Source organism: Silene latifolia, chromosome X (assembly GCF_048544455.1).
Source record: "Silene latifolia isolate original U9 population chromosome X, ASM4854445v1, whole genome shotgun sequence".
NCBI classification, from domain to species: Eukaryota; Viridiplantae; Streptophyta; class Magnoliopsida; order Caryophyllales; family Caryophyllaceae; genus Silene; species Silene latifolia.
In genome coordinates, this window is record NC_133537.1 from 231,654,719 (window position 1) to 231,664,955 (window position 10,237).

Sequence of the window (10,237 nt, forward strand, 5' to 3'; positions counted from 1 at the left end):
GTTGCAAAAAGTGGAGCCCAGGTCAAGAAAATTCCATTGTACAAGGTATGTTTTTTCCCTCTATGTCGTGGGTTACGTTTTTTGGAACTCTAGTGGTTTAAATAATTCTGATATGTATTCGTTTTGATACATCAACTAGTTTAAACCCGTGCAAAGTTGCACGGACATATATAAAACAATTTAAAAAGTTGACTTATAAATTTATTTCAAAATTAATATTTCCTCCATCCACTTTAAACTTCTTACTTTAGAAAATATTTTTAAACATTTCTATCAATCCTTTTGAACCTAACTTTATCATATTCTTACTCAATGACTTTGGCGGTTAATTACACCAATAAAGGTTCTTAAGATAACAAAATTAGTGGAAAGCATTAATCATGCATTGCAATTAAACCTATTAAAATTTAACCCGACCTTTCCCTTCCTTAAACCCGAACGTTTGATCCGTTTTACGCTCAAGTCCCCTAAATTATGACATGCAATCCGAATGATCTACAACTCTTAATGACCCATTATTTAAGGGTCAAACCCGACACGTTCGACCTGATGTATTGAAATTAAATTTATGATAAATGTATGTTTAATATTACTAAAACATTAATAATTAATTGTATATATTTTTATAAAATTAGTTAATTTCTATGTATAAAAAATGCAATAATAAATAATAACCATACTAAGTTGCTTTTTTAAATCATAAACATGATTAGAAAATAGTTATTAAAAGAAATTTCGTTATGATAATTTTTCAATGTAGGAACTATGACTTCAATAAGAAATGAATATGATTAAAATAGTGATATCAAATATGATTTAATGGAAATATATATTTTTACTGTAATGACGATGTTAAAAAAAGGTGTCAGAATGTTATGACTCGTATTTTAACTTTGGTTGGGTCTTTGACCCATATAACATGACACGTATTATGACTCGTCAAGTATATTAAACTTGTTAATTAATGTCCTTTTAGATAATGGTATGTATTTAACATTTTACATTTATAGTCTTAAAATAAGACTAAATAAAAAAATAGCTTCCCGTTTTCACAAAACCTCGTTTGATGACACAAACAATGGTCAATTTGCTCGTACACCCGTGATCATTTGACAAAAAAAAAATATTCTTCATTGTACTATATATATGATAGTTAAGGCTACTAAATATAGGATATTGAGAAAGTTCAGCAGTAGTAAGCTGCCGAAACTCAATCTATGACTTAAAATAAGTAAGTCTAATAATGTGTAGCGAATCCGTTCAAAATATTTATATGCTGAGACTCAAAAATTGGGTTTATTTCACAGACGATATTGCGAATAAAAATAATTTCATGTATATGTTACAATAAACATAATTCCCATTATGAACTTATCGTTCAATTATTTTTCTTACCGCATGGTACATATAACTATGTAAGGTTATATAATACATACTGGAGGTCAAAAGCAAGCAATAGTCGCAAGTTACATATTATCGTTTAATGCTTTAATTGCTCAAGTATAACTTAGAAATATTATACACTAAAAAAACATCTTAGAAATATTGAAAATGTATGGTTTTTGAAAATGAGGAAACTAACTTAAGTTTAATTCTATTTATTTATTGCTTCAATTTAGGAGTTATTTTAGGAAATATAAGTTTTCAATAGAAATAAGGTGTGAGTAGTTTGGCGGGTTAATAAGGCGTTTCTTCGTGGTTCTTCCATTTCAATTTCTGGCACTTGCGATCTACTCGCTTCACTCTACGGTACGTCTCCTCTCTCTGTCTCTTTAAATCTTCACTATCCTTAGTTCATCAATTTCTTCGCTAATTGGATTCGCATCAATTTGCTCAATTCCTCAATTCACTCATTTCTTCTTTGAGTCATCAATCTGATGTTTTAAAAATGTGGATAGAGATGGAACTACATACCACCATGATAATTTATCTGAATCGTTAATGGTTAGCAATAGTATAAATTTACCATGAAAACAGAATGGAGGGAACTAATGGATATAAATTAAATATAGAGGCTAGAGCATTTGACAAATTATGTTAAGTAGATGTACAGTGACGGCTCAAAATAAATACTCCGTATTAAGCATGAAACGCTTTGGCGTTGCCACCATCTCACTTGTTGTTTGTCTTATTATGAAAGTGGTGACATATTTGACAGACGGATAGTGTCCGTCTAATGTGAGATTTTGTGTGGTGGTTGGACACACACAATTAGAGAAGAATACATGCCTTTCAAAGTGACAAAAAAAGAAGAGAAAAAGCAGAGACAAAAGCAAGATGAAAACTAAAATTTCTGCAATCTTTGGTTTTTATACGAAATTACAGCAAGTGGAATTCAAACTGGTTGTAGCCAAATTGGAAACAATAACATTGCACCGAAATCATTGGTGTGAGTTTATATCAAATTGTAATCAATGAATCGTTCGTATAAATAAGCATACAAAGTTACTCCCTCAAAGTCCCAAACTCCCAATTTATCTCTGCAATGAATATTGATATAATTTGAAGAATGAACTCGAAAACATAAACCAGTCAAAAATAGTGAAATCAGATATACCCCTAAATTAATTAACCTATGGGAAAGAGACACTAACAAAGGAATCAATCAAAACAACAACAAATATATGAATTACGTAAATTAACTAAAATAATACGAAGTAACTTCAATACGTATGAGTAAAGCGACTATGGAGCCTGAGTGCCCGAGAGGAGCTATGCTTAGATTTGATCGTCTTTATTTGTTGTGGAGTCAATCGGTTGAGTGAAGGTTGAGATTTGGGAAGAAGAGAAAAAGTTAAAGATGGAGGCCGTAGAAATTGTAAAAATTAGGGTAATATTTTATGGCTTTTGAGTGAGATGTGGTAAAAGTTTAATTTGGGCCATTTTGCATATGTGGGCTTATGTCTAAAAGCTGCGTTTTATGTGTGGAAGGAGTTAGGCGGGAAAAAAAAAATCTTTTGGTTCTTGTATTATTATATTATATAGATGCTGAGCTTATTTTTACATGTTCTCTATCGCAGGTGGTTATTGGGATGGATGTTGCTGCATCTGAGTTCTACAAGGAGGACAACTAGACAAGTCATATGACTTAAACTTCGAGGAAGAGGTATGCTTTAGTTGCCTTTCAAATTGGTTAAGATCGATTTTGTTTGATCGCGACAGAATGTTTACTTATTGGACTTCACCGACTGCGATGTTTGCAGAACAACGATGGGTCACAAAGGATTTCTGGTGAGGCCCTCAAGGATCTCTACAAGTTAATTGTGGCTGAGTACCCCATTGTGTCAATTGAAGATCCTTTTGACCAAGATGACTGGGAGCACTATGCTAAGATGACCGCAGAAATCGGAGACAAAGTACAAAATGTTGGAGATGATCTCTTGGTGACCGCAGAAATCGGACTTAGTTAGTTTGCTCGCTGTTTTGGCTCTGGCTATGAAACAAGTGTATTGGTATTGGACTATTGGTATTTGATTTTAATGAGAATAAATATATTAATTTTATCCAAATATCATCAATAGTTTTTTTTTTGAAAAGCCAAGAGGGATAGAGAACTGTTAGCTTACCCAACCATTCTCTTTTACTAGGAAAAGAGAACGCTTATCAGGTGTTCTCTAAAGCTCATTTCAGCCGTTCTCTATGATTATGAATACAAAACGCCTCTTCTAACAGTTCTCTAAGCTTTAGAGAACGCTGAGTTGGAGAACGCCTCTAAAGCGTTCTCTAATGGTAATTCCAACAGTTCTCTAAGCCTATTTCTGTACTAGTGACATCTTCCACATCAAAGGTTATTCCTTCATATTCCCATTCATGATCAATGCTTAAGAGTCCGTGAGGAGTGGTTGGTTAGGTTGCCTTCATTTGGGCAAGTCGAATTGCCAACTCTTCACCTTGAGTAACAATGTTTTGGAGAACATTGTTCCTATTTTGGCTCTCTTCACTACAACAAATTGGCACTTGGGCCACGAATTATGCCACGGAAATTTGTAATTCGTGGCAAAAATTTGCATTGCCACGGGAAAAATATGCCACGGGAATGGGTATGAAAAACTAAGTCACGGGAAATATATGTCCGTGGCAAATAATTATTTTTAGCCACGAATTAAGCCACGGTTGTGGCTATAATTGCTTTTAGCCACGCATTAAGCCACAACCGTGACTAATAATTGCTTTAGCCACGAACCAAGCCACTTCCGTGGCAAATAATTGTGTTTAGCCAAGTCTGTGGCTAGTTATTTTATTCTTCCAAAAATTAAATGACATCGTGCCTAATTATTGCTTGTAGTCATGATTTAAAATTATCGTCATGGTTAATAATTTTCATTATTTATTACATGTGAAAATACAAAAAAAATTCAAATTAGTAAAGTCACTATTAGAGTCGCCTTCACATTGACGCTTAATTTTAATGGTCGGATGAATATTTCAATATTAGAGTGCATAGTTTTGCTTAAGTGAATCATGAATTTATTTATCTTATTTAAAATCATTGAAATTTTTGACGGGAAAGTATTACATGGTAACGCTGATGCTTACATCTTTTTACGCGGTACTAAATCTGGCAAATGGCTCATTCGGGTCAGGTTCGGGTCGCGTCACTCCAGTTTGGGTCATTTAGGGTCACTTCGAGTCAGGATTTTGTTTAAAATAAATCATTTCGGGTCCATTGGGTCATTTCGTGTATTTTAAGTCGGGTTAATTCAGGTAGATCGAATTCGTTCGGGTCAGTTTCGGGTAAAATATTGGGAGGGAGTATCAACCATCATATATAATGTCTTGAATTCACTATATGAGAACTCGAAACTAACGAAGGCCTCTATAAAAATCTGCATGTTCCCTATTCAAATTAATTGTACATAAAACTAAGAGAGATGCCACACATGATCAACATTATTAAGCCGTTGAGTTGATATTAAATCTAAGAGAGAGAAAGGTAGAGAGAGAAACCCCTAAAAAACAAAACTAAAAACCTAAAACAGCCCCTCTTTGATCCGCCGCCGCCTCCCTTCCTCCCACCACCACTCCCTTCCCGCGATATATCTCGGACGCCGGAGATCTGGCCGTTCAGTGGCCAATCTCCGGCGACTCAAATCTCGACCCCAAAATTTTCAATCCTTTCCGTTTTAGCCCACTTCTTCTTTCTTTTTAATTAGGAATCCGGTCCATCCTTCACTCTGTTAGTAATTATTAATCTCATATTTTGACATATTCATATATGTTACAATTTAATTTAGTCATAAAATTAAATATTGATCTTATGCATGCAAACATAATTAGAAAAGGGAAGAAATCGTCATTCTTACATTGAGTATTCGGATATATGGGCACAAAAGAGTTCTCCTACTCACTTGTTCTTGAGCTTTCCTTACTAATGGAAGAACAAGGATTCAAGGATATAATCCCTCCCAAAGATGAATACCCAAGATAACCTCTTAAAAATAAATATTATTTTAATCTAGAACAATATTTATCTTACTAAAAATTGACCGAAAATATTGTTTTGTGATGTGGGGTGATGTCGTCGGGTCACATCCAATCAAACACATTTATAATACTCAACAAACAACTAGTTAGTGGTAAGTCGAGGTCGATCCATGGGATGGTGGTTACTCAAATTATTCAATCTAATTATGGTTGTGCTTGGGGTTGTCACAATTATAATGGGTTGATGATTCTAATCTAATAAAAGCAATAAACAAGCAACAAAAGGAAAGATGTATACAATTGATTAAAAATGCTAGGATATCATGGGTTCATAAGGGATTCATGGGAGTTGATCATACAAATATGTTTCCTACTAGATGCAAGCAATTATTGTTATGATGGATCAAGTTGGTTTATATCTTTCAATCCTAGGAAGGTTTGGGTCCCGGACCCGAATCGATTAGATTGTACAACACATACAAGTCGACTTAATCCTCCCTATCCAACTATATGCATGGTCTAATGAGACTCGAGTTGGTTTATGTCTTACAAGTCTCATTGAAAAGATAAGAGATGGTTGTAAATGCAAGGATTCATAGGCTTAGCATTTCATCAAACATAACATGTGCATAACTTGAGATCACAACAAGCAAGCAATTAAACTATGAAAACATATTAATTTAAGCATGAATCATCCCCCATGTTGGTTTCCCCTAATTACCCATGAATCCTAGCTAAGTAACTACTCACTCATGATCAAGTTTAACATGTTAATAAGGTTGTCAATCATACTAACAAAGCCAAACATGATGAACAAGTAAGAAAGATAAACAATAATTAAAACAAAGATTAAGAGAATTATACCTATGGAGATTCCAAAATAATAATGCCAAGAATAATAGAAGAACTTGATGATTGATGAAAGGTTGTCAATCTCCCAATAAACCCAATAATCTTCTAATTACCCAATAATAAACTTGAACAATAATTAAGGAAAGATTAATGTGTAATTTGTGGAAAGATTAAATGATAATCTATTCTAATCTACTCCTAATATAATCTAAGGAAGGATTGATTTAACCTAATGAAAACTTGATCGTTTGATTATTACAAATGGGGTATATATAGTAGAGCATCATTAGGTTAAGCAAGGTAAAATAGTAAATTAACAATGCTAATTGTTGGTAGGGAATCGCCGGTCTCAAAAGAGAGACTCCGGTCTCTTTTTGCTAGTCTCTCAAGAAATATGCGCGGATTATGGTTCACGTAGCAAGGGAAGACTTTCTGTCCAGGAATACGCTCGTCCCGAGCTGAAAACGAGCTTCCAGAGCTTCAACCCGAGCGGGTTGAAATTGACCCGAGCGGGTTCATCAGTATCCTGCTCCAGATAGTCTTGACCCGCGCGGGTTGAGCTGCTATTCCCTTTCTTTTTGCTTCTAAGCCTAAGTTGCCTCTATATAATCTTTATCTCTTCTTCCTTGGTCATCATTCTTGCCTCCTCTTCATACTTAGTCCATCAAATATCGTCAACAAGCTTCCAAATATGCACGAAAGACGGGAATTTCAGCCTTATTATCTCCTTTCCTACAAAACATATAAAATGCACTAGGAAAGCAAATAAGAAGGATTTGACGGATAAAATGGTCATGAAATGTTATAAAAGTATGCCAAATAGGTTCAATTAGGGGACTAAATGTGCGCATTTAATGTTCACATCATTTTGTCCTCTTGAAATTTTCGGCCAAGAGAGGATAAATTTTGGAGTTTTTATTTCTCTTTCTAAACTTCTCTAAGTTGTTTTTGGATGAACAAAAATAATGCACACACTAGTAATGATATTATGTGCATTATAGTGATTATAAAGGGTAAAAACCCTTTGTTTGCATGGTTGGGAAACCGGGTATGGGGAAGGGGCTATGGCCAATGCATGAGCTTCAATTCTTCCCAAGAATTATAGGCATGCAAGGCTATGTATTAGGTCTTATGATTATGCCTTCCACTTAACATAATTAACATAAATAAGCTTCATACTCCCTCCTTATTTTCGGCACATGTTGTGTAAAATGAAAAGTCCATTTTACACATTATTTTGTCAATTTGTCACATGTAACATGTTCCAAGACATTATGTGTATAAAATGTATTTTTAACAATTAAAAATCAACATATTAATAAAATATGTCACTTATAAAATTAACCTAGTAATTCATAATTACTTGTACCAAAAAGTGTTTCCGAATTATAAACTACAATACTCTGTATTTATAATAATTTATTCATTCCGTTTTAATTGTTTCCGTAAACAAAAATTACATCTAAGTAATAAAACAATTCGATTACTTAGACCGCATCTAATTTAATCAAATTATAATGAGACACGTAAATATTACTTTCAAAATCGTCCGTCAATTTTAAGTAATTTAACTAACCCATATCGTTATACGATCAATTAAATAATCAATTAAGAGTGTTACCCTTTAGGTATGACCTAACGGGATCAACTGATCACCACCGTCGCACGACAGTAATGTCAAACTCTAGTCAGCCAATCATTACCGATATGTGTGTGTTGGAATATGTGTCCTCCGACAATAATGCGATCACAACTGTTGATCATGATGATCACATGTTTAAGTCTCATTATAAAGAATACAATTGGGAAGTAATATTTTACTGTCAACTGGTCCGCACCTATCGGTAATGATTGGCTGACTAGAGTTTGACATTACTGTCGTGAGACGGTGGTGACCAGTTGATCCCCTTAGGTCATACCTAAAGGGTAACATTCTTAATTGATCATTTAATTGATCGTATGACGATACGGGTCAATTAAATTACTTAAAATTGACGGACGATTTTGGAAGTAATATTTACGTGTCTCATTGTAATTTGATTAAATAAGATACGGTCTAAGTAATCGAATTGTTTTATTACTTAGATGAAAATATTGTTTAAAGAAACAATTGCATTTGAATGAATAAATTATTATAAATACAAGATGTTGTGATTTATATTTGGTAAAATATTTTGGTACAAGTAATTATGAATTACTAAGTCGATTTTGTATATGACGTATTTTTATTAATGCGTTGATTTTTAATATGTTAAAAATACATAACAATTTTATGTGACATGTGACATGTGACAAATTGACAAAAATAAAATGGAGTCCATTTTATCTATATGTACCGAAATTAAGGGGAAGATTAGGAATATATTGTGTTGATTATGTTAGTGGTAAACATAATCATTTCCTTCTAAACCTAGCCATGCAACCCTACTTAATCTTGTGAAGACCACCTTTTGCATGCATTGGTCCCTTCCTCCCCATGCCACCCGGTTTTTCAAAGAGGAGAACACAATGGGTTTTCTCCTTATTTTTACCTATTATACACCACCTAAAGAGTTTAGTGCATTTATTCATTCATTCATCTAAAAATTAGAATTTTAGAGAGATAAAATCTCCCTTCTCTTCCCTCTCTCTTAACCGAAATAATTGAGAGACCAAATAATATTTTTGGTCAATTTTTATACAAAATTGATATTGTTCTAGTAATAATAATATTAATTTTATTAAGTTGTTATCTTGGGTATAAAACCTTAGGAGGGATTGTCTACTTGAATCCTTGTTCATCCAATTAAGGAGAGCTCAAGAACAAGAGAGTAGGAGAACTCTCTTGTGCCCTTTGATCCGAAATATCAATGTAAGAATGAAGATTTCTTCCTTATTTTACTTATAGTTTGCATGCATAAGATCATCTTTTAATTTTATGACTAAATTAAAATCAATACATATATGAATATGTTAAGTATAGAGATAATGATTTCTAACAAGCGGTATCAAGAGCTTTGGTTGTTTGCATGCAAATCGGTTATAGTTTTTCCGAGTTATACGATTAACATATAAAACTTGTAAATTTGTGTTATTATGATGTATCACGAAATAAAATTATGCATGTTAAAGTTTCTGGTCCTAAAATGTTTTTAGGATATTTTGGTTAATTTATGGATTTTTATTGTTCATCTTATATAATAATGGCATTAAAAATGTGATTTCATGATTAAAATGTCATTTTCGGACTAAAATTAGCTAAACTTCGAATTTTTCAGTGATTTTTGGATATGTTATCACATGCTTTATTTTGAGATAACCTGTAAATTTTCAGAATTTTTGGAGTTTTTATGCTCGGAATATGGATTTTTCATGATAAAAATCGGATTTAGATGAAAAATAGGTTAATATAAGAAATATTTCGAATCTGGTCATAGAAATTTAGTATGTTGTCACATGAAATTTTACAAGATGTGTGTAAAATAATAGACTATATTGAAGTCTTTATGCATGATTTATGAATTTTTGATGAAAAATAGTATAAATAGTGACTTAATTAGTGAATAATTGCTAAAACATACTCCATGACTAAGGAAAAAACGTTATATGTTGCATTTTATTATCTTTTTCAGATCTAAAATTGAAAAGTTGATGAATATATATTTTCCTCATGTTTTATGATTATAATTGATAAATCCAATAAACCGCAACATAGTTTTTCCGGAAAATTTCAAAATTTTAACCTAAGTTTTTGAACATTATGAGTGTCATGGTATTTTTCCAGAATGTTAATAAGTTTAAATTTCAAATTTCAAATTTATTTGAAATTTTTGTGATTTATTTGAAGTTTATAGCATTTTATTTTATTTTTGGGTCCATTAATGAACAATTTTAAGAAATATGAGTTAATTATAGTCAAATAGTTAGTGGAGACTAATTTTGAGTCCTAAGAGTTTAGGGTAATTAACTTGTACATAAATAT

General features: G+C 32.5%; 1 long non-coding RNA gene across 2 annotated transcripts; it reads left to right on the top strand.

The window, feature by feature from the left end:
- Positions 1 to 6: 6 nt before the first annotated feature.
- LOC141623832 (uncharacterized) lies at positions 7 to 3,509 on the top strand. Of its 2 annotated transcripts, XR_012533667.1 has the most exons (3): positions 7 to 45; positions 3,021 to 3,106; positions 3,204 to 3,509. It is a non-coding gene; the product is annotated as an uncharacterized LOC141623832 (long non-coding RNA). The 2 variants fall into 2 exon arrangements; XR_012533666.1 differs by lacking the exon at positions 7 to 45 and having other exon boundaries at positions 2,992 to 3,106.
- The last annotated feature ends 6,728 nt before the right edge of the window (positions 3,510 to 10,237 follow it).